Consider the following 26,266-nt stretch of genomic DNA (forward strand, 5'->3'; position numbering starts at 1 on the left):
CAACATCAGATTAAAAGTTATGTACTCACTATAACGTTCCATCTGTGTGGTTCATTTTCATTCTTTCTCAACTTCCCACCCACTATTCCCCACCATTTTTCATAACTGATTTCTGGAAGAATGAGACACTTCAAGGACACCTATGTCCTTTGTGTTGGACTCCAGTTATGGCATATGATTATAGTCTGCCTGTCAAACTACAAACAAGATCTGAGAGATGTTAAGATTGGCAGATTATGGATAGGGAAGGAGCTCGAGAGTTTGCTGGAGGCTGTGAGTTAGTATAATGGCTGAGTCATATCCGAGGATCAGATCTGATCCCATTAGTTGAGAAAGAATGAAAATGGACAACACAGATGGAATGTTATGGTTAGTACATAACTGTTTTCATATCATTCCACTGACTTAGTGCTCACTGCAATATTGAGTATTAATCCCCTTTTTCCATCTTACTTTTAAATCTGTAACATCTGGTACTAGGCTGCTAATCATTAGTAAACTAGGAATTCCTTCTCATGAACTGGCTTGGGATTACTGCTTCTGCTTTGCTACTTATGAGAAAAGGAGCACATGGTACATTGGTTTCTGGTATGTATGGGACTGTACTGAGTGGTCTGCTTGAAGTTTTAGGGCCTTTGTGCAGCTTTTCTTCTGTTGTATCCAACTGCTGTATTTATTTATTTGACATTTGGTTTCCGGAAAAGCCCTACTACGTAAACAAAACACATTTTCAGAGGAGGCCTGGGAAGAAAAGCTCCAATATAAATAAAAGGGAATGAAATAGAATTTTACATAAATTGAAAAAGAAAAGCAAACACAACAGTAAATAAAAGACTGATTGACAAATAAAGCCAAAAAGTCATATAAATACATTTTTACATATAATGGTAGACAGGCCTATATAACAAACTAGAAGTATGCATCGAAAAGTGATATCCATAAATGCAGATATAACTTTTACAAAGGGAGCTTAACAATACATGGAAGGTAGGTTGTTCTTATGCAGGCCAGGAATGCATCAGGGAATAACTGCCTCGGTAGAGAAGTTACAAAACAAGAAGATATAAAAAGTGCTCAGGTTATTTTAGTTGGTGCAGTGACCTACAGTTATTGATAAAAGTGGTGGAAAAATAAAAAAGAATGATATAGGATAGAGTAAAGGTGTGGGAGTCAGCCTGGGTTGAAGCATGGACATGTATGTGACTTGAGTAAGAGGTATTTTAATTTAAACTTAAATGTCTTATGCTTTGAGGTGGTTCTAATATCTTAGGGAAGCATGTTCTATAGTTTGGCCACTGAGCAGGAGTAAAGATATTGTCCAGCAGTCTTATTTGGTTTGATTAATGTTAGAAGCGGTTTGTCTTCGGAATGAAGAGAACAGCTGGGAGTGTAGCTTTCAAGTATTGAGTTTAAGGCTGGACAGGCATTAGGATTGTACATCATTTTATGGGCCATAGTTAGTTGGAGGTAGTTTAGATGTGTAAGTTCTAGCCAGTTAAGGGTGGGGGAATGAGAGTAGAGTGGTGATGTTTGCAGTATGATAAGCCTGTTGCAAATTTTACAATTTTTTTTTGTAGCAGGATTCAAGCTGCTGTTTTCTGAAGGTTAGTTAAAATAGGGGCACCATAAAGTAAAAAGGGTAGCAGGTAGATAGTGGCTAAATTTGTTTTGGTGGTTATATCTACAAACTGTTTATGTCGGTACAGCATCCCTAGTTTGTGGTGAGTTTTTTAACAGCATTGTGAATATGACAGTCAAAGGTAAGTTGATATATACTGTTATCCCTAATAATTTGGTGTGTGGAACCACTTCAGTTTCTGTATTATTTAAGGAAGATATGTTAAAGCCAGTTGAGAGTGTTCTTGGCGTAAAAAGGAGGAGTTTAGTTTTATTGGGATTGAATAATAGTTGAGCTTTGCTAAGCCAGTTCTCAATGGAGGAGAAGGCAGTTTGGGTTATTTGTCTTAGATCTGCTCTGCTGGTGGAAGACAAGATGAGAATGGCACCATCAGTGTATTGGATCAGGGAACTTTGATAGGAGGCAGTATGGACATGATTTATAAAGGCGTTGAAAAGGAGAGGTCTGAGGATGGAACCTTGTGGGATTTCTGTTTTGTTGGTTAGATATTGAGAGAGACAGCCTTGATGTTTTACACATTGTTGTCTATGGAAGAGATAGCTACAAAACCATTGCAGAGAAGGTGGAGAAAGGACAAGGGACGAGAGTTCCTGTAAGAGTTTGGGATGTGAGACAGTATCCAAGGCTTTTGAAAGATCAAGAAATAATGCTGAGGTTAATTGGCCAGAGTCTCTTGCTTTGCTAATAATGTCTGTGAAGGATATTAAAGCAGTTATTGTACTATTTGCTGGTCTAAAGCAGTGTTGGGAGGGTGTTAGTTTATTGTGTATAAGGTGGTTAAGGAGTTCTTTATATACACATTTTTCTTGGAGTTTGGCTAGAGGGGATAGGATGGCAATGGGGCAATAGCTAGACAAGTCAATAGATTTCCCTCCTTTATGTAAGAGGGTTATTGTTGATTTTTTCCAGATGGAGGGTCCTTGGGATTCTACAGTAGATCTACTAATGAGAATACTGACTGGGTAGGCAAAGGCATCAGTGGTAAGCTTCAAGTATTCGGATGGGAAATGATCTGCTGAAGGTGAGCAGGGTTTTATTTTGTGTAGAAAGTTACGTATGTAGCTAGTATAAACAGGCTGCAATGAGACATTGAGTAGCACAGCTTAGTGGCTGTTATTGATGGGATTTGGGATGAGAGGGATGAGTATGTAGTAGATCTGGGTACTGTTTGAGAGAGAGGTAGATTGAAATTATTTGCAGAGTTTGAACTGGGGGGGGCGGGTTGCTAGGAGTATTGATTAGGTTAGCTATGCTTTCTATGAAATGAGTGTTAAACAATTCCACAATTTGGGACAGAGATTTGCCTGTGAATGGGGTGACGTTTTGTTTGGACCCTGGGGAGAGTAGAGATGAGATTGTGGACTAAAACATTTGGGGTTAGTTTTATAATTGGTTAGTTGTTGTATGAAGTATTTTCTCTTATAAGTGGTAATAAGCTTTTTTGCCTGATTGTAGTTTTGTATATTTTGGTCATTACTGTTCTTCTGCCATTCCTTCCAAATTGTATCTCTGTTTAGTAGGATTTTTTGTGGATTGTGTTAGCCCGGGTGTGTGATTAATTTTGAATGTTTTTATTTGAAGTGAATCTAGGCTATTAAGGGTGTCTAGAAATAATCTGCTGAAATAATTAACTGCATCATCTACAGGTAGTGGTTTAGCATGGTCCAATTTAGGGACTTCAGTATGTTAATAAGGTTACAGGATGTCTTATAATTATGGCCTTTAGGTGATCGTGTTGTTTTCCTGCAAGTGTATGCAGGAAGGTGGTTGCTTAGTGTTTCTGGGAGAGTACAGGACTTGGACTGTTTCTTAGAATGTGTTCATAGGTTCATAGGTTGATACTAGGCTATCTGCCCTAAGGCATTTATAAGCCTAGCCAGAATGTGTTTGGCTTTCGCCACCCTTTTAGATTAGTTGACTGTGCCTCTGTATAATAGGTCACAGAAGGTAGCCCTTTTAAGGTTAGTTTACTGTACCTCTGTCAAGCAGGGACACAGAAGAGATCCCAGGGGTAAACTTACGATCTCCCATCCACTCATCAAGATTTCTCTTGAAGAGGGTCAGTGAGGGGCTCTGCCTAACATGGATTGGGATTTTGTTCCAAAGTGAGGGAGCCTCTGGGATATGAATCTGTCCCTCCAGCATGTCCTATTTATTTCTGTGCTGAGGTTCAAGTCCCTGGAGCATGTAGCTCTAAGGGATTTGGATTTTCTGAGGTGAAGCATGTCCATTAATTCTGGGTTGGACATGGCTTTATACATCAAACACAGATTACCTCTGAGTAGGCGGTATGCAACTGAGTAGAGCTGGAGTTTCTTTAGACGAACTGCATAGGGCATCTATTTGAGCCCCTTGATCCTCTTGGTGAGATACTTTTGGGGTCTTTCCAGTTGCTGAAGGTGTCGGGTAAGGTACATCCCAAATGGGGCATTGTACTCAATTATGTGCCTGATAAGTGATGAGTAGAGGGGCACAATGACCTCTCTTGATCTAGATGTGAACCCTTTCGTGATAAGGTGGGCTATATAGAAGGTCTGTCACAAACAAAACTGGTGCAGGTCTGGAAAAACTTCAGCACAGCTCGAACAGTGAAGCTCCTTTATTAAAATGATGCAAAAAAATGCAGAGTGAAACAGAATAAAACATCCACTGGTTTATAACATCCACTGGTTAAGCGCTTTCATCTGTTAGTATACAGACTTCCTCAGAACTAGTATTGTGGAATATACCTTAGTTTAAATAACAAAATGGGCATCAATTATTTAATTTAAACTAAGGTATATTCCACAATACTGGTTCTGAGGAAGTCTGTATACTAACAGATTAAAGCGCTTAACCAGTGGATGTTATAAACCAGTGGATGTTTTATTCTTTTTCACTCTGCATTTTTTTGCATCATTTTAATAAAGGAGCTTCACTGTTCGAGCTGTGCTGAAGTTTTTTCCAGACCTGCACCAGTTTTGTTTGTGACAGTTTGTCGTTCTATAGTTGCTTTTGGGGACGTGGGTATATAGAAGGTCTTTCTAACCACTTTGGCAACGTGATTGTCAAAGGAGAGATTGCTATCTACTTGGGTCCCCAAGTCCCTAATTACTTCTTCCGTACTTAATGGATTACCACCTATGTGGTAATTTGTGGGCACTTTGTTTTTCCCAAAGGGGATTACTATGCACTTTTTGGCATTTAGCTTTAGGCCATGGCTCTGGCACCAGTTATCCATCTCTGTGAGACCCTTTTGGAGGATGCTTGTGTCAGCCGGAGAGTCAATTACAGCACCCAGTTTGCAGTCATCTGCGAACTTAGTCAGCCATAGTCCACCTGTGTTAGTCTGTACCTCAGAGAAATATATACCGAACAAGAGAGGTCCCAGGACTGAGCCTTGTGGGACACCACTTGTAACTCGTTTAGAGTCTGACATGGCACCTGCTATTATAACCATGTGGGTTCTATCCCTGAGCCAGTTTGCAACCCATCTTGTGACATAGGGGTTTATATTTAAGCTGGTGAGCTTATTTGTGATGCCAGAGTGGGGTATTGTGTCGAAGGCTTTTGCGAGGTCCAGGTAGGCTGTGTGGACTACCTTCCCTTCATCTATGGCTTTGGTAACTGTTTCAAAGAAGTCAACCAGGTTCAAGAGGCAAGATCTGCCTTTAACAAAGCCTAATTAGGTAGGATCCAGTGTCTGGAGGTTCCCAATGTCTTTCTTTATGATTTCCATGATGATACTCTCCATAGCTTTGCAGACCAGGCTAGTCAGGCTTATAGGGTGATAGTTTCTGGGGTCTGTTGTGGCACCACCTTTGTGGAGTGGGACCACTGTTGCTGTATGCCATTCCTTGGGTACATATCCTGTAGTAAGAGATTGAACAGTGACTTTATATGAGGGTTTAGTTCTTCTTGGAGCTCATGTAAGATGCAGCCCGGGACACCGTCTGGTCCCATTGATGCTGTGTTTTTTGCTTTGGAGAGGGCAGCTCTCATCTGTGCATCTGTGATCTCAGAAAGGCTACACTCTGTTGGGATAGACATTTGCTCTTTTGGGGGGGAAGGGGGGGAGAAGTTTGCACTGAACCTTTCTGCCTGGATGTTGGCAATGTCTGTGGGTTCAGTGTATTTTTTGTTATTTGCACCAACTCAGAGCATATCTGGGAGTTGCCTCCCAGGTTTCTGACATAACTAAAGAAGGCCTTGTGATTATCTTTAGTGTCTTGCGCAATTTTTCTTTCGAAGCTGGCCTTAGATGATTTTATGAGGGATTGTAGTTTCTTGCTAGTACTGATCAGTGACACCTTCCCATTTTGGGATTTTGCTCTGTCATGTAGTAGTTTCTCCTTCTGTTGTATGCCTTATTTATGGCTGGGGTCCACCAGACAGGTCTCCTGCCTTTTCAGGAGTGCGTCTTGGTTTTATTTGGGATAGCATGCTCCATGCATTCCTGTAGGTGTCCATAGAATGCTTTTGTAAAGGATTCTGCATTTTGGGCCGTATTTTCCACTGGCCTGGGGGCTTTGAAGGATTCCACCTCAGTTTTGAGAAGTGTAAAGTTTGCTTTTGAGAAGTTCTTCACCGTGGTTTCCTTGGCTAGGTGTGGGGACGGAATATGGATGTCCAGTGAGATTTGTTTATGGTCTGATCTTACCAATGAGGGGTATATCTCTGGTGTGGAACATAGAGACCCCATGTTGGTGATGACCAGATCCAATATGTTTTCCCCTCTTGTGGGAGTGGTGACTAGTTGTTCCATAGCATTTGAGTTTATAAATTCTAAGAACTGTTGGGCGAGGGTGTTTGGGCTTGAGTAGTTTTCCCAATTGATGTTTGGGTAGTTGAAGTCACCCAATATAATAGTGTTTGGAGAGACCTTCATATTCTCCAGTGTTCTCAGGAAAGCCAAGTGAGGTTACTGTGTTTGGGAGGGTGGTCTGTAGCAGGCTACAAACTGAAAGGCAGTTTTTCCCACTGTTAGTTGAACATGGATGGTCTCCAATGCTTCGTGCAGTGCCACTAACCTGGAGGTGTGGGTATCTTTGATAAATATGGATACTCCCCCTCCTTTTGTGGTTCGGTTCGAGTTTTGGGGCCAGAAAGCATGGTATGAAGTATAACCTGTTAGTGCTGGGGTGCTCTTGGGAGCCTTGAACCAGGTTTCTGTTACTGCACAGATATCGATATTCTCCATACTGAGGAGAGTCTCGAGTGCGTGCATCTTGAGGTTTAGACTTCTGGCATTGAGCAGCATTACCCTTAGTTTTTTTTTCTTTGTGCTGTCTATGGGGGTAGGTTTGTCTTTTGAGCCTTGCCTAAAAAATGCACTATGGGGGAGGCAAGAGCCTTTGCCAGTATTCGAAAACCCAGGGGTGACAGGTGCAAGCTGTCCCTAGCGAAGCAATGTGGCTTGTCGAGCATGTCATCCCAGGCTGACAGACACTAGATCCCCTTTGAATGACACCAATACTTCAGCCAATTGTTAAAATTGATCATTTTGTCTTTATACTGTGGCATCATTCTTGGTGAGGGCAAGATGCTACTCAAGGTCAGGGTCATACCGGCCTGGGCTACATGATCAAAGAGCTCCTGTACGTCTTTTTTCATGTAGTCCAGGGAGGTACGTCTCAGGTCATTCACACTCGCATGGACAATGATGGAGTCATATTTGTACTTGCTTTGGAGTGACCTGAGTGCTTGTGTTATGTGGCAGATCCTGGCACCCGACAGGCAGCTTACAGTGACCTTCTCCTTGTTTAGCCTGGTGAGTGGGACGTCAGTGTGTCTGACAATAGAGTCACCTATTACAAGTGTATTAGGTGTGTTGTTTAGCCTTAAGGGTTGTGACTGTGTGGCACACTGACTTTGTGAGCTATGTGCTACGTGGATATTGTTTTGTGGTAGGTGTTGCTTGGATGTCTGCTTTGGAGGTCTCTGCTGCTTAGGCAGATTTTTATTTAGAGCCTCCGAGTATGTTTTTGTGTGATAGTATTTAAGTGAATTTCATTCTGTAATGTAAGTCTAAAAGTAGAAACACTGAGATATAATTTAGCTACAATTTAATTTTATTTTAATAAATAATAGTAATCTTTTTATATAAATATTGCATTAATACAGGCTGCTGCATCAATTTGGAGTTCATTTGTGGCTAATTTCATCAGTCCTTGCATGCACTTTTTCACTTTTTCATATTTCACATATGTATATATATTTTTTATGTTTTTCATATTGGTGTACATAAAGTTTTGATGTTCTTATGCATATATTCTAGATTCACATTTACATCAATAGATGTTTTAATGTTTTTTGCTTGCATGTTCCTTTAAAGGAACCGGATTCATGTAATAGAATTTTTGGCGCGTTTTTTAAAAAGTTTTTTATAAATGGAAGTCTTTGAATTTGATCATTGTTTGTATTTCTGAAGAAGTCCTACATTTAAGTGGGATGAAAAACGTATATTTATTTTTAACATTTAAACAGTATTAAAACCGATAGTTTCGCAATTTTGGCTGTGATACTTTTTCACTAGTCGTTGTATTAGGTGTGTTGTTTAGCCTTAAGGGCTGTGACTGTGTGGCACACTGACTTTGTGAGCTATGTGCTACGTGGATATTGTTTCGTGGTAGGTGTTGCTTGGATGTCTGCTTTGGAGGTCTCTGCTACTTAGGCAGATTTTTATTTAGAGCCTCCGAGTATGTTTTTGTGTGCTTATGTGTTTGGTTTGCTGATGCGATAGGTTTATGTGAGACTGGATTTGTGGTGTGTGTAGTTACCTTCTCCTCCTGACAGGCTGTGCCAGTACTGGGTTGAGAGAGCTTATCCTCCAGTTTGGCTATATAGTTGCATCTCTCACATATATTTGAGCTTGTTGGGAGGAGGAGAGGGTGGTCTGTATACATAAGGCAGTTGTAACATTGCCTCAAGATTCCCATATTCACCAGCTGGACTGGAGAGTAAACTTGAAACTGACCTTTGGACATGCCTGAATAATATAGGGAACTACTTATTGACTGATCAGAAAGAACCAATAGGGAGCAAGTGCTTAGAAGGAGTATAAGAGGATGTGGTGCTTTAGTTTGTGTTTACCTGAGATTACTTATATGAGCAAGTGCAGGGCTTTAGAACAAGAATAGAGTGCTTAATGTGAGATTTAGATCAGTTCTAAGGGAAAAAGTGAAGAGCAGACTTTGTGGAGCGGGGAATAGTTTAAACCTGTTTAAGCGGCGCTGCCCAACGCTGCTCTGTGTGCAAGAACATGCCAAAAGAGAGTTGCAGGGTTTTAAGAGAGAGAGATCAAGGAGTTTGGAATTGACCCAAAATGGCCAATAAAACTAAAACTTCTAGACAGTAACCACTCCTACAGGGACAGGCAGGCTGCTCAGTGTTAACCACTGCCACTGGTGAACACAGAGACTTCCCTTTAGCCCAAGCAAGCACTGGCCTCCAAGAAACTTACAAACAGTTCAGAACAGCAAATCTGTAACTGAACTTTTTTAAATTTCAAAAAGGGGAAAAAAAATCAAGATTTTTTTGTTTTTTCTTTTTTTATTTTAGTTTAAAGGTAGCAGAGATACACAAGTAGCAAAATATTCACAACAGTGCAATAAATGACCCCACACTTCATTGCTCGGCCAAAGTCAGGTAAAATGCAATTTTAAGAGAAAAAAATGATTTTAAACTAAGTGCAACACAGGAAATGCAGTAAACAGGCTCTAGATGTGTGCTAAATACTGTTTCTAATACAGATATAAACTTTAGCAAGCCTGAAAATGCCGAAAAGTAGGCGGCAAGGCAGTAATTCTAAACAAAAAATCAGAAGAAAATACTTAAAATCTCAAAAGTGGCTCCTTTCTTCTCTCAGTGTTTTCTCCCTTTGGTAGGTGCTTCAGCAACAACTAACAAGCCTGGAAAGATGCCAAAACCATGAGGCAGCCGGGTTTTAAGAGAGAGAGAACAAGGAGTTTGGAATTGACCCAAAATGGGCAATAAAACTACAGCTTCTAGGCAGTAACCACTCCTACAGGGACAGGCAGGCTGCTCAGTGTTAACCACTGCCACTGGTGAACACAGAGACTTCCCTTTAGCACAAGCAAGCACTGGCCTCCAAGAAACTTACAAACAGTTCAGAACAGTAAATCTGTAACTGAACTTTCTTAAATTTCAGAAAGTGGGAAAAAAGCAAGATCCAGTCTTGGATTGAACCTTGGTTGTAGTTTTTGGTATTTCTAGTAGGTACCATTTTTTGTTTCTTGCCATTTCTTTATATAACGGTGTAGCACTCCATCTACTACCTGAAACAATGGGTCTGTTTTGTGGCATATCCAGACTTTTGTGTATGTTAGGTAGTCCATATATGAAGGGTATGACAGATTTAGCTCTGTATAAAATAATTATATAGGTCAGGTGTAACACAGCTTTCTGTCAATAGGTCCTACATAAAAAGACTTTACTCTATAGATAATTTGATTCAGTTTTAAAAGACAGAATTATATGACTTAAGTATTAATTTATTTTTATATGTTTTGAGCTGAAGAAGGCCTTCTGACTTGCCCTTGGCGTAAGAAGTTATCTTGTTGGCCTAAGAAGCTATCTCGACCTTATAGTTGGCTTTGTTGGACATAAACAAGAAACTAAGAGGTCTAATTATTTGTGTAAGACAGCACTTATCTTTAAGGAAGTTGCTCTTCCTGATTTTGGCCATGAGTTTTCTTCTTTTGTTATATACCCTGTTTAGGTGAGGGTTCGACCAGTGTGGGGGGTGGTGGTGGTTGTTTTTACTGCTTGTTTTTTGGTTTATTTCTGATAACTACAGTAGCGTCTATGCAGCCCTTTACATGTTTGTATAGTGACTCTCTGAATAATTCTGCACAAGTAGCTGTGGTCTTGGGGTAGGGAGGGGCCTTGAATTTTGACAAAATGTTACTTAATAGGATTAATAGGATGTAGTTAGTCTTTGTATAGTTTCTAACAGGTTTAGATGGAGCTTCTGGATTGTTTTTTACTGCAAATGAGATAGCTTTGTGATCTGACCTCAGTATTCAGGACATGACTTGGAGGTGGGGTGGGGGGCAATGCTGCCCCATGCTGGTGAGTACATCAATCCAGTATGTTTTTTTTCTTTTAAATGCTTTTATTGAATTATCACTTGTGACATAGGCAAACTTACATGCATATAAATGTAATCCTATTAAGTTCACATTTACAAACATTATACACCACATATATTGTTCTATACAATATAATCAAACCAGCATTACATAAATTGTACAATTCCTGCCTTCTCTTAAATCTCATTCCTCCTCCAAAACATTTTTCTGCATGTATTGTTCCCACAACTTCCATTTTTTTTCTTTTTTTATAATTTACATACCCAACCATTTTCTAAAGATCCCACTTCCTGTTCCTTTATCTCTGTTAAAATATTCATTACTTCAAGTATGACTGGTTTACACTTTGATTTCCATTGTCTAGCAACTGCGTTTTTTTGGCAGCCGCCAGAATTAAATTTAACAAGGCCTTACTATGTGTAAGCAATCCAGATCCAGTATTCCAGCTAAAAAAATAATAATTTCCTTAGTTACACTCATTTGCTTGCCCAGTATTCCTGACAGAGTACAGTGTGCCAACTTATTATACTCTAAATGTTGTTGCATATTTGAGGGCCATACATATGCCCTCCCAACGTTTCTTTGCAAATTGTTTATCTAATCCCTCTTCCCAGTCCTTTCTGACCTCCTCTGCTTCTGTCATATACTTATCATGCAATATTTACATGCCCAGCTAATTATCCCCTTTTTAACAACAGCTTCTGTTCTAGATTTAACTAAACATTCAACCAGTGCAAGCCTTTATTTAGGATTCCCCTATCCTTTTTTCATTGCCTGTACTCTAATATCAATCCCTGACAGGGAAGGCAATCTGTAGCCTACAGTCCAAATGTCTTGTTGGTCTCTTCCCATTTTGTTACCTTTCCCTCTGTAATTATTTGTTCTCAATACCTTGGTTCCTTTACCAGTTTTCTCCAATAAATTCTAGCCCCCTCTTGCCTCTTTCCTGTATCACTAATTGCAGTCACTCCTATTGGCAGAATCTCCTTTCTCCATTGCTGTGTTGGCCAAGTTCTTAGAATACTTAACTGCTACTTTTTGGATTTAATATTCTGTATGTTATTCTTATTTTCCTTAAGGATTTGCATCCAAATTTCTTCGGCTTCCCCCTATTTCATAATCATCCCTTTTCACTTTGAATTATGGCTTTCTGCTTCTGCTCTGTATAGTAACCTTAACTGTGTAGCTCTGTAATACCCTTTCAAATCAGGTAATCCCAAACTGCCTTGTTTTAGTGGAAGGGCCAACTTATACCACTCGACTTTTGCCCTCTTACCCTCTCATATACAATCCTTCAACTCTTTATTAATTGCTATCTAGAACTTTTCCTGTATTTGCCAAAAGTATGCCTGACCCTATCTATATAAAACTAAAGGGACTAAAATCATTTCCACTGCTTGTATCTTGCTATCCATATCCATAAAACAGAGCCTGCAATTTCTCATTTTTTGTATTATTATTTGTTTAGTCTCTTCCTACATATCCTTAGCTGCCATTTCAGAATCCTTTGTAATCCATACTCTTAAATACTTCATTTTATTGTGTTCCCAAAAATATGGGTGTTGCTGAACCAATTCACATGTGGATACATAGTTTACCGTTATTGTGCTTGTTTTATCTTCATTAATTTTATATCTCAAAAAGACTTGAAACTGTCTCAGAATGTGCTACAACACTAAGATGTCCTTTTCTGGTTTTATCAGGCAGCTAATAATGTCATTTGCAGATAAAGCCAACTTTTCCTGATTACCATACCAATTATATATTTGAATTTCTAAGTTCCTTATTTTCTTTGCTAGTGGTTCTAAATATAACACAAATAACAAAGAGGAGAGAGGACACCTCTGACTGGTTCCTCCACTCAAATAGAACTTATCTGATAGGACCACACCACACTTTACTTTTCACTTCTGATCCCTCATATATCCTCCTAATCAACCTTATTATTTTATCAGGGATTGCCAATGCTTCCATTGCCCTACTCATAAAATCTCAGCTTACTCTGTCGAATGCTTTCCCATCATCAAAACCCACCAACAACAGTGGTATTTTCTTACATTTTGCTTCCTCTGGGTCATCATCATTCTATTAATGTTGTCAAATATTTACCTCCTTCCACAAAATCACATTGATCCATATCTATCAATTCTGGCATCACCTTTGCAATTCTTTTAGCCATTAGAGAGAGAAACACTTTATAATCATAGTTTAGAATTGAGATGGGTCTATATGAAACTGGATCTGATGAGTCTTTACCATTTTTAGGTATTACAGCCACCGCAGCTTTCTTCCATCTGGTGCTTCCCCTTCTTTTACAATACTATTAAACAAAACCTTCCAGATCTTTATCACTTCTTTCCTACTAACTTCCAAACTTCCATAGGAATACCATGTATTCATGGAGACTTTCCTGTACATTGGTTATACATCACCATTTTTATCCCTCCTTCTATCACAACTGTTAGTAATTGTCAAAGGAAAAATAACTTCAAAAAGATCAATACACAGCAGGTTCAGGTTAAGGCAGTTTAATCTTGCAGCAAGGAGACAAAAACATGCTAATACAGAGTTTGTCTAACTAGAATCAGGAAGTGTAGACATCTTTATACATTTTCTAACAAGACATTGCCTACCAAGCTGACGTAACAGATCACAAGTTTTAGCATCATTACTTCATATCAGCTGTTTGCCCATGATTTTCTGCTTGCACTATCAATTTTATGAAAAACTTCCTAAGAAAAACAACGTGGCCTTGATGACCACCGGTTAGATACAACGTTCCTCTATGCAATGTTACCATTCAAGGTACTATGGTTAATTTGAGCACAAAGCAAGTACAGATTACAGTCCATTTCTTTAAAGAGTCTTTTGTCTGTCTTTATCTCTTCCCTCTGCAGCTGTGCATGTTCTCATAACACGAACAGAGCTGATTGTTCAGAATCATAACATTATAGAAAACAGTATTGTTCCATTTATTATTTCCTGACCTAGCAGATAATCACCTGCTTCTCAGTACATTTCCAAAAGGCATAAGCATGAATTTTGCTGTGCTAGGGAATACTAGGTCAGAGGGCATCTTGCAAGTTTCAGAAAGCATACTGCAGTTTCAAAACATCTTTTTAGTCTCATATAAAATTAAGCTGAATATAAAATAGAATGAAAATTTGTTAACTCTTTTAGCTTCTAATTAGCACTAAGCATACACATTAATACATATTTTCTGACATTTCCCCCCTGTTAATATTTTTTATTCTATTTTCAAAAGCATAAACAGTTTGCTTCTTCTCCTAACCTCTTCCATTCAGGATTTGCAGTTAAGAGAGTCATTTAGTTTAGACTTATGAAAACATTTCACTTTTCAATAACTCTTCAATTTCAGTACTTTGATACAAGGTCTCAGAAACTGACACGTCTATAAAATCTTTGATTAATTTTTTCATGCAGGGAATACCACAACAAATGCATGCTCCTAATAGGAGTAATCCCACACAAATGGCAATCAGGATGTTCATTAGGATGGAACCCCACCCCCCAAACAAATTCTGGAAAAAGTCCATCAGAGGGTTTGGGCCTGGTTTGGTCATGGTCGACACTTGCTGGATCACCTCAAGATGATCGTTTATCTCATGTTGATTGTCTGGAATGTACGAACAGCATTCTTCTTTGATTAAAGCGCACGTACCACCTCTTGCCACTAGGTTGAAATCGAGAGCCATGCGGTTTTGATGCGCCACAGTTCTCATAGCGTTTAGTTCATCAGTCACTAATTCGAGAGCAGAAAAAGTTACATTGCTCATAACTTTGAGAAGTTTGGACAATTTTCTCAGATCCCAAATTGATTTTACTGCGCCATATGCAGGGGCTATGCCAGCCCACGATATAATAGTGTCACTCAAGTCCATGTGTGTTAGTTTATCTTTGTTCTTTACAGAATTATGGTTTCTCCATCCTGCTTTGATTCGTCCCACTGGATTCTCAGGTCTCTTGATTGGATTTCCAGGTTTATTGCTGACCTCTCTGACGTTTCAAATTTTCCCTCGAGGCAAAGCTGCAGTGGGTCATATGGCTGGAACCAGGTAACCCAAAAAACAACTGCCGGACCAATTCTCAGGTAACCATTTGTATGCCTTTTTCCCCATAAACAAAATAACAATTCTCTACTTTAGTATTGATATATGCTTGCCCTGCATGAAACATTTTCTTATCAATGATAGAAAGTTGCTTCAAAAGAACAGGATTATGCTGTACTTCACTAACAGTTTTGTGCATTTTCTCAAGATATGAATCATAGTTTGCATCACAAATAGTTTCTGCCTTATTGGCCTTAATATAACATTTATAAGAAACAGTCACATTGCAATTGCTCCAACCCACCTGAATAGTGTCATTTTTATAAAAACACACAACTCCCTTTTGTGTAACAGGTAGATACAATGCTATTTTGTCTTGTGATTTTACAGGTGTAGTATCAAAGATCAAATTTTCCCAGGTCTCATTGACCCCTAGGGGGACAGCAGTCATTAATAATCCCCCGTATGCTGTTGGTATAGCTGTGCAAATCTAGTAGTTTGAAACATTAAAAGTTTCAGCATACACATATTTAATTGCTTGGTAAGTGTTAAAGTTTGGATGCCAGTCTGTGAGTAACGCATCACGTTTATTCAGTTCAACTCGTGTAGCTGAAAAAAGGAAAGGCCACAGCAAGAAGATCATTGTTATCAGTATAGCTAACAGGATGATCATGCAATTTTTCTGAGACAGTTCTGCATCCCTGTTTACTCTATACCTGGTCATTTTGTTCTTGTTGTGTAACAGTAACAAGGTTTTTGTCCAGTTCAAAGTTCTTGACCAGTTTTCAGTGTGTCAAATGGATCCAGGACGCACGCTCAGCAATCTTGACTGCAGTGGGTGTTGCCAGCAAAACTTGAAACGGTCCTTCCCACTTTGGAGAGCTCCAGTTCTTTTTCTTTATGACCTTCACCCAGACCCATGCGCCTGGTTGTATGCCTGGTTGTACTACTGCCTCCGATGGTCTGGTCTGTTCTTTATCTGAAACAGAATTTAACTGTAGAAGTTGTTTGTTATTAAAAAGTTGCCTCATATACTCTGCAAGTGAACTGTCGGCCTCCTGATCTGCAGGCATGAGAAGTTTCCACTGAGGTACATAATATGCCCTCCCGAATAACATTTCAAAAGGAGTTAACCCCTTTGCATTTGGAAAAGTTCTCATACTCAGCAGTGCCAGAGGTAAACAGTGCACCCAATTCTTTTGAGCCTCTGTTATTATTTTCCGAAGCTTACCCTTCAAACCCCATTGTGCCTCTCTACTAATCCTGCAGATTGTGGATGATATGCGCAATGTTTTTTTAAAGAAATTCCGAAAAATCGGCTCAGCTGTTGTATAGTTTGATTTACAAAGTGTGTGCTATTGTCACTGTAGATCTTTTCCGGTATGCCAAATCTAGGAATAATTTCTTTGATAAGTATTTTCGCAACAGTAGCTGCATCTGGATTTTTGGTCGGAAAAGCTTCCACCCATTGGGAAAACATATCTATAATGACAAGACAGTACTTCTTATTTTCATATTTGTTCAATTCTATGAAGTCCATACAAATAGTATGGAATGGGTACGGTGGTTTAGGGAAACTCCCTTGCTTAGGCTTCAACGCCCCTTGTGCATGATGTGTATTACAAACATGACATGCAGCACAAAAATTTTTACCTGTTGAGATACGGCACTGCCCATGGCTCAACTAAGCTGCATATCTAAACAAGTTAGACGGCAAAATCGGTTTTCCTTCCTTGGAGATGTACAGCCCTTTCTCAAGAATTGCTCCTCGTTTTATCCATTTCTGTTTCTCTACTTTCATAGTAAGTGTCTGCATTGTTTTTAACATTTCTAAATCTAAAATCTCAGAAGGTTGTAATTCCTCACTCAAAAGAAATACTTCTGAAGCTGTAGCTGCCTGCTTTGCAGCTGTGTCAGCTCTTGCATTACCTTTTGAAATCCTATCATGTTGTTTGGTATGAGCTATGCATTTGCAAATAGCTACTTTTTGAGGTAACTGAATAGATTCTAACAAATCTAAAATAAACTGCGCATGATTAATCGGTTTGCCAGTAGATGTTATCATTCCTCTATTCTTCCACTGCTGTGCAAAAACATGTACAGTAGAAAAAGCGTACTGGCTATCAGTAAAAATGTTTACACATTTACCCTTTGCTAAGGTACATGCCCGTGTCAAGGCAATCAATTCTGCTGCTTGTGCAGATAAGTTGTGTGGTAAAGACTTTGCTTCTAAAATTTCAGTATCAGAAACTACTGCATACCCCACTAGGTTTTGCCCTGTAGGACCCTTCTTGCATGAGCCATCCACGTAATATGTCACCTCTGCATTATCCAAGGGAACATCCGTAAGATCTTTTCTAGGTAGTGCCTTTTGCTCAATCTCCTGCAGGCAACAATGTGGTGTGCCATCCGCAGGGGTTGGGAGCAAGGTTGATGGAATCAAAGTTGTGCATCGTTCAATTGTCATATGAGGTTGGCTCAACAGTATAGTCATACAGGAAAGATGTCTAGCAGGAGAAAGATATGCTACTTTTTCTTGCAGTAAAATAATCGCAACTGCATGAGGCACTCTCAATGTGAGAGGGTGGAACAACACTACTGAGGCCGAAGCCTGTACTGCCATTGCAGCTGCGACTACTGCTTGTACAGAGTGGGGCAGGGATCGTGCCACTGGGTCTAGCTGTGATGAATAGTAAGCTATGGGGCATTGCTTGTCCCAATGTTGCTGTGTTAACACTGATGTCATATAGCCTTGCTTACAATCTACGGTTTGGAAAAAATGTTTATGATAGTGTAGTAATCCTAAAACTAATGAAGATGCTATCAATTGCTTCAGTTTGCAGAAAGCTGATTCTGCTTCTGGTGTCCATTGTAATAAATCTTGTGCTGCCATAGGTTTCTTGTATATCAAGTCAGTCAATGGAGCAGACTCCAAGGCATAGTTTGGAATCCAGCTCCGACAAAAATTAGTTGCACCTAGGAAGGACATAATTTCCTTCTTGGTAGTCGGTTTGGGTGCTTGTAAGATTGCTATTTTCCTGCCTTCATCTAATATTCTGCCTTCTTTGGATATTACATATCCTAGGTATTTAACCTGCTTTTTCCAAAGTTGCAGTTTGTTTTTGTTTACTTTGTGTCCTTGAGTAGCTAAGAATTGTACTAATGCTATGGTATCTTCTCTGCATTCTTGCTGGGTGGGGGCTGCCAGCAGAATGTTGTCTACATAAAGTAAAATTTGGCTGCCTCTCGGTGGGATAAATCCCGCCAAGTTACTTGCCATTTCCTGTGCGAATATTGTTGGGCTTTCACAATATCCCTGTGGTAGTCGCGTGTATGTGTACCTTTTTCCCCGAAATGTAAATGCAAACCAATGTTGGCTGTCAGGGTGTATCGGTATTGAGAAAAACGCATTGCTAATATCTACCACAGAAAAATACTATTGTTGCGGCTTTAAATCATTCAATAAAGTGTGTGGATCTGGCACTGTAGGTGCTCTGGGTATTACTGCATCATTTACAGCTTGTAAATCTTGGACCATACGCCATTCTCCATTTGCTTTTCTAACAGGAAATAAGGGTGTGTTACATGGTGAATCGGGAAATTCTACCAGTACTCCTTCCTTAAGTAAAGCTGCTATTATAGGTTTGATTCCTATTTCTGCATCTTTTCTCAAGGGATACTGTCTCTTTTGTGGTCTAAATGCTGACTTTGGCATGATTGTAACTGGTCCTGCTGTACGGATAAGTCCTACATCTGATTTCCCTGTTGACCAGAGAGTTTCTGGTATGCTTCGTAAGGCTTTTTCTTCCTCTTCTAGTATGAGTGCTAATCAGCTGTCCTCGCTAGACTGCAGGTACACAGCTGGGTGTGTGTGTGTTATCCAATTTAACTTCTGCTTTTGTACTCCCTGTTCAGATAGTTCTAGTTCTGTCTGTTTTTCCCACCTTGTGACTTTTTCTCCTAAGTCTGCCCAATTTAAATTCTTGTCCTTAGTTAAACTAACATGTGGTAGTCGATTAGATTTATAAAGTGCAAAGAATTCCTGGGGCAATGAACAGCTAACTACACTGTTCCCCTCTGTGTCCCAGTACAGATTACATAACACTAATCTGTTTGCACGTTTTTTAAACAGTTCTTGCTCATATGCCCTATCAGGTCCTGGTGTGCTGCAATAATACAGAGTACAGTGCAACAAATGCTGTTTATCAGTGTCAAGGGAGGGGGACTTACTGATGGCTACATTCATCAGTTCTTCGGTTACTGCCCCTGGACCAGTCGTAACCAAGTTCTGGCTGTACCAGTAAAATGTTTCACCCTCCGATCGCACTACGACAGTATCAATTTGTCGCTGTGCTTCCATACCTTGCATAGTTGGAACTACTGCTATGCCAAAAATCTGCATAAGGTCTCTGTCAAAAGGTTTACTGGGCATTTTGCAGAAACAATTTTACTTTTTTGGGTCATCCCTGAAACAGGGTCAGTTATTGCTATGTTATGGGAGAGTGGCTCCCGATACAGCTGCCCATTAGCTGCTTTCACTAATATATAATCAAGTGATTCTGAATTTTCTGGTAGTTTGGAAGGATGTATCAGGGTCCGTGATGCCCCTGAGTCACACAGAAATTTAACTTCCCTCCCCTCTACCAGAAGTGTAACTTCCGGTTTTGTGTCTGCTAAGTAGAGCTCCAGGCTCAATTATGCTAAATCCAAAATTTAATTTTCTTCACTGTCTATGATTTCGTGCACATCCTCTACTTCTTCTATCACATCCTCTACTCTCTCTATCACATTCACATTTATCGTTTCTTGGTTATTTCTTTCTAGTGATTCATGACTACCATATAGTCAGTCCTCACCCTCCTTATCTTCCGTGGCTACCTTCTTATTTTGCTTGCAATCCCTTGCCAAATGTCGCTTTTTCCCGCATTTAAAGCATTCACCCTTTTTCTTTCTCTCTTCAAACTCTTCTGATCGCTTATCAGATTGTTTGTTTCCCTGGGCATTTTTCTTGCCCTTTTTCCCGGACTGTACTACAAAGACTTCTGCTCCATCTTCTACTGCAAATACTTGAGTTTTCTTTTTCTTTTTGCTATTAAAATGCCTTTCGGCATGTCTTGCGTATTCAAGTAATGACTGTAATCTACTTGTGCGGTGATCTACCATGTGTTTTGCAATAAAACTACTGCTGGGTGCAATACTACCTTTCAAAAATGCATTCTTTAGCTGCTGCTCATATGGGGAATCATGTGTTTGGTCTTCAGGTACCTGCATTCCACAATGGTTATTAAAACATTCTAATAATCTAGCATAATATCTATCAATAGTTTCACCTTCTTGTTGGATGCATTGATTAATGCAAGTCCAGTCTGCCCTAGGCTTCCATTTCTCAAAGATTCGGTCTGTCAGACCCTTCACTCTGTTATCCAGCTCTGCGTTACTATGTGGGAGTGGCTTATGTTCTGCGTCACGGGGATTCCAGTTGCTACTGATCATGTGCCAATCTGGACCTATGATTTGTCTGACTACTTTTTCTACTTCTTCCCCATTTAAATGATAACTTAACCTCATGCCCTGTAAATCTTCTAAGAATTTTCTAAAATTAACTTTTGGATGGGGAATTCCCTCTGTGGCTTTCCGGATGTCTTCCGGTGTCCACGGTTTATATACTAGGATAGTTGGGTCCTGCCCTTCCTGAGGATTTGGTACTTCTATGAGCGGACATATCTCCTCTTCACTCATAGCTCGTGAATTTCCATTCATTTGATATAACTCCATATCCCCTTTTGTTTTACGTGTTCGAGACCTAGTCTCGACAGGATCTCTGACAAACGGTTTTGGTTTCGCAGGGACAGTTGGGTATAGCGGAGGTGGATCAGCTTGTCCACTCGCTTCATATTCTGGTAAGGGAAGTGGAGGGGGGCGGAGGGGCTGATGCTATTACCAAGTTATTGTCCTCTTTATCTAAAAACATTGCTTTTGAATTTTTAATCTTTTGTTCCCTACGGTTTGCTTCCTCAAGCCACCTGTGTGCCTGGGGAATGCCTAATTGAAGTTGCTTTTTTACCTGACCTTTTGCGTCAGTTTTGAGCTGTTTGACAAGTTTAATAAGCGAGGATTTTTCTAGTTTGCCATCAAATTCATATTTATTAACCCATTTTTGTGTAATACCTAACATTGTCGGCATGTTGTAATTGCATATATTTCGCGTCTTCGGTTAATGGCGGATCTCGGGATCTTTTTGTGCACTTATTTCCCACGTTGTCCTAACTTAGTTAAAGAAAAAAAATGTTACATAACCCTTCTTATCACGTGGTACCACAATTTCTCTTTTTCACAGTTTATCTAGAATAACTGCCTACCTATTCTGTTTCCCTGATCTATGACAAGACAGCAATCTTTTTTGTCCCTGATCGGTACACTACAAATCTCCCTGACAAAAACAAATACTGTAACAAGTCCCTGATCTAAAACAGAAAAAGGTAAATTCCTCCTTACCTGAGCCTCCGTGATTGATTGCACTGGAACTGTCGACTCGTCCTCCAATCGCACATCAGAAACAGTGGCTGGCCTCTTTTGAACGACAATTTAGTCGGAGGTCTTTCAAAGCAGAAGAACCGATGTGATCTCTTCCCCGTACGGTTTCATGCCACCGGGCCCATCTGACCTGAGTCAGAGTGAGAGTTTCCGGTCCGAAGGACCAAATCTGTCAAAGGAAAAATAACTTCAAAAAGATCAATACACGGCAGGTTCAGGTTAAGGCACTTTAATCTTGCAGCAAAGAGACAAAAACATGCTAAGACAGAGTTTGTTTAAATAGAATCAGGAAGTGTAGACATCTTTATACATTTTCTAACAAGACATTGCCTACCAAGCTGACGTAACAGATCACAAGTTTTAGCATCATTACTTCATAACAGCTGTTTGCCCATGATTTTCTGCTTGCACTATCAATTTTATGAAAAACTTCCTAAGAAAAACAACGTGGCCTTGATGACCACAGGTTAGATACAACTTTCCTCTATGCAATGTTACCATTCAAGGTACTATGGCTAATTTGAGCACAAAGCAAGTATAGATTACAGTCCATTTCTTTAAACAGTCTTTTGTCTGTCTTTATCTCTTCCCTCTGCAGCTGTGCATGTTCTCATAACACGAACAGAGCTGATTGTTCAGAATCATAACATTATAGAAAACAGTATTGTTCCATTTATTATTTCCTGACCTAGCAGATAATCACCTGCTTCTCAGTACATTTCCAAAAGGCATAAACATGAATTTTGCTGTGCTAGCGAATACTAGGTCAGAGGGCATCTTGCAAGTTTCAGAAAGCATACTGCAGTTTCAAAACATCTTTTTAGTCAAATATAAAACTAAGCTGAATATAAAATAGAATGAAAACGTGTTAACTCTTTTAGCTTCTAATTAGCACTAAGCATACACATTAATACATATTTTTCTGACAGTAATTAAGCCTCATCTAAAGGTTCATAGGTTCATAGTTTTATAGGTGTGTACTAGGCTAATGACCCTGGGGCCTTTACAAGCCTAGCCATAGGAATACCCTGGCATCATGCCACCCAACCTTAGTTTCCAGTGCCTCTGTCAAGTAGAGCCACTGGAATTATCCCCAGGGTGAATTTTCTATTTCCCATCCACTCATCAAGATTTCTCTTGAAGAGGGTCAGCGAGGTGCTCTGCTTGACATGTATGGTAAGTCTATTCCATAGCATGGGCAGTCTCTGGATTATGAACCTGTCCCTTCAGTACATTCTGTTGATTGTGGTAATGAGGTTGAGGTCTCTGGAGCGTGTGGTGCAGAGGGATTGAGATTTCTTTATATGTAGCATTTCTAACAGAGCTGGGTCAGACATGGCTTTGTAAGTCAAGCAGAGATCGCCTCTAAGTAGGCAATATGAGACAGAGAATAGTTGGCGTTTTTTGAGTTTGTCCATATAGGACAAGTATTTAAGGCCTATGATTCTCTTTGTGAGGTACTTTTACAGCCTTTCCAGTTGTTGCAGGTGTCTAGTGAGGTACAGCCAAATGGGGCGTTGCACTCGATGATTGGCCGAATGAGGGAAGAGTAGAAGGAGACAATGACCTCTTTCCTCCAGGATGCAAAACCCATAGTAATGAGATGTGCCACATAGAAGGACTTTCTGACCACAGTGGCGATGTGGTGATCAAAAGAGAAGTTGCTGTTAGCCTATGTTCCCAGATCTCTTATAACGCCTTCTGTGTTCATCGATGTGGTAATTCATGGGAGCTGGGCTTTTCCCAAAGGGGATGACGACACATTTTTTTGGCATTGAGCTTAAGGCCATGGTTCTGACACTAGTCGTTGGTCTCAGTGAGGCCATTCTGTAGGATGTCAACATCACTTGGGGAGTTAATAATAGTTCCCAACTTGCAATCGTCTGTGAACTTTGTCAGCCAGTCCCTTCGTGTTGGCCTGGACTTCAGAGAAGTAGATACCAAACAGGACAGGACCCAGGACCAAACCCTGCGGGACTCCACTCATGACTGGTCAGCAGTCTGACTTGGAGCCAGGTACTTTCACACTGTGGGTTCTATATGTGATCCAGTTTGCAACCCACCTAGTGATATAGGGGTTGATGCCTAGCTTAGTGAGTTTTTCTATGATTCCTGAGTGGGGAATGGTATCAAAGGCCTTGGCCAGATCAAGGTAGGCTGTTAATTGAGAGCACAGAGGCCTACAGATACAAGGTTACACTATTTTTCCATCTGATAAATGGTTAAGAAATGACTTACAGCTTCACAGCAGTTTTTGGTCAATTCTGATTCTTTTTCTTAAACACAAACTTGCCTTTGCTTGGATCTTGGCTCATTAGCAGCAGTACAAAAGAACTGCCAGCCCACACTCTTGTTTCCCCCTCCCCCTTCCCTGTTTATTACCTTAAGCCAATCCCAAAGTTAATAATGACAGTGTTTCTAACCTTAAAACCCTAAAATTATATTACACTACAGCAACTACCCTTAAAAGTATATTAAACTACAGCTATTAAAATAAAGAGCTTTGACTCCCTATTTACTTACCTTACGGTTCTAGGAAGCCTTAAGAAACCCTGTACTCTGGATAAGCCCTGCTCTAATCATCCTCACTGCACTTAGGCTCACTCCATGCCCCACCCTGCCCACAATTCCCACCCTCCCCCAGTATCACTAGATTTATAGTCATAAAGCCACACCCCCTGTTACTAGAACCTATCAGCTTACATCTGTCATAAATTGTCCCATCCCTACTCCAGTACCTCAAATTCTACCACTTTATCTTCTGACGTTGTACCACCCAAGTAATACAGTTCCATCAGCTCACACGCTCCATCACACATAATGATATACACCTCTTTACTACCCCTTTTATATACTCCTCTTTACTGCCCCTTTTGCTTGCCCCAGATGCCCTTATGTTGTATGAAAACCAGTTTCTCATTGGATTTCAGTACCCAAAAGGCTACACTATCACCCCAGCTGTAAGTCCTTGCACCACTTACCAATCACACAGCACTGTGACCAGCCCCACAACCTGTTCACTCTATCAACATACCAATCCCAGATCTAAACACTACCATAAACTTATAAATAAATTCCTGAAATTTATCACTAAGTTTAAACCTAACCTCACACTTGGTGATGATATCCACCCAAACCTTTAGCCCATCCACTTCGGTTAAACCTACCCCCTCTACTTGCAATCCAAGTTATAAACCTACAATTAATAGGCCACCTAACTCTCTCCTGGCCTGTCACCTCAACATTAGAACTATAAACAACAAGGTACATGAACAACATGCACACCTGACTGTCCACTCCCCTGAGATACTCTGTTTATCTGAAACCTGGTTAAAACCGAACACCACAGATAATGAAGTGTTACTACCCGGGTATAACATACTCAGGTTGGATCGTGCTTCTAGGAAGGAGGGTAGGGTAGCTGTTCTCTATAAATTTGTGTTAAACGTCACCACTGAAGCTATATAACCACCTCAAATGTATAACTCAGAGATTTTTGCCACCAAACTGCAACTTAATAAAAATAAATGTATTAACATCATCTGTATGTACATTCCCCCAGGAGATAATATATCTACATTCAAAGATACCCTTCATTGGCTATCATGTAACTTCCCCCAAGAAACCTTGCTACTCAGAGATTTTAACATAGACTGGAACACCTGTTCCTCAGAATCCCCAACCACCCATGTTAACCTGCATGCATTTACACAAATCATAACCACCCCTACCAGGATAGGAAAACTTAACCATAAAGAAAGCATACTTGATCGGATACTTATCAATAGTTGCCCCCAACTGTACACCTCTGGGACCCTCCCTGATGACTTAAGTGATCACCTTCTTACCTATATAATTAAGTATAAAGCCATCAACCCCCACCAATCCATACTCAGAATGGTAAGAAACAAAAAGAACTTGAACCTTTCCAATTTCCAACAGGAACTAAACTCATGTAAATGGTCAATTCTAAAACACCTCCCCTTAGAGGAAGCAGTTGTATACATCAGCAACAAATTCCTTGAGCTCCTCGACTCTCATGCACCTGTTCACTCAATAAAAATAAAGGCAAAAACTGTGCCATGGCTTTCCAAAGAGTCCAAACTAAAAATCACCCTTAGAACCAAAGCATGGGCATTATGGCGTACTACAAAAGACCCCCAAGATCACATTAAATATAGGCAATCAAGGAATGAGACTAAAAAGTCCATTTTACAAGACAAAAAACTACTACTATAATCTACATCAAATAAATCAAAACAACCCTCAGAAGTTTTGGGCAGGCTTAAATAAACTATTACATCCTGGACAAACTTCCACCTCTGCAGCAACCATTGATAAACCACCTGAGGAAGTCTCAGTTTTAACTGATTCTTTATGGAGACAATCCAAGCCCTAGCTAGCCAGCTACCTCCAAGCTCCACTGGCCCTGAGGACATCACCCCTAGTAACCAACTCTCATTCAGATTCCAACCAGTTGCCACTTCACTTATCCATACCTTGATCAAAAACTAAAACCAACTACTCTGTTTGCTGTATCTACAAAAATCAGCAGTTGCCATTGCTTACCCCATCTCTATACTAATCAGTCGAACCACAGTAGAAGCCAAAATCCCCACCATCTGGAAAATATCCTATGTAATCCCACTTCACAAAGGAGGTAGCTCTACTGAACTATCTAATTATAGGCCAATAGCTGTATTATCTCCACTTGCAAAGATTATGGAAAAATGTATTCATAGACAACTGCTGCACCATCTAATTCAGAATAACCTTATGGCAGACTCTCAGCATGGCTTCTGACCTCACCACAGCACTACTTCAGCCCTCCTAGCCTTCTCCAACACCACAAGCCATAATCGCAAAAATAATAACATATCCTCTGCCCTCTTCTTGGATCTTGCCAAGGCATTTGATATGGTTGATCACCG

The sequence above is a fragment of the Protopterus annectens genome, chromosome 3.part1 (assembly GCF_019279795.1).
Source record: "Protopterus annectens isolate FY-2018-M chromosome 3.part1, PAN1.0, whole genome shotgun sequence".
Taxonomy (NCBI): Eukaryota; Metazoa; Chordata; order Ceratodontiformes; family Protopteridae; genus Protopterus; species Protopterus annectens.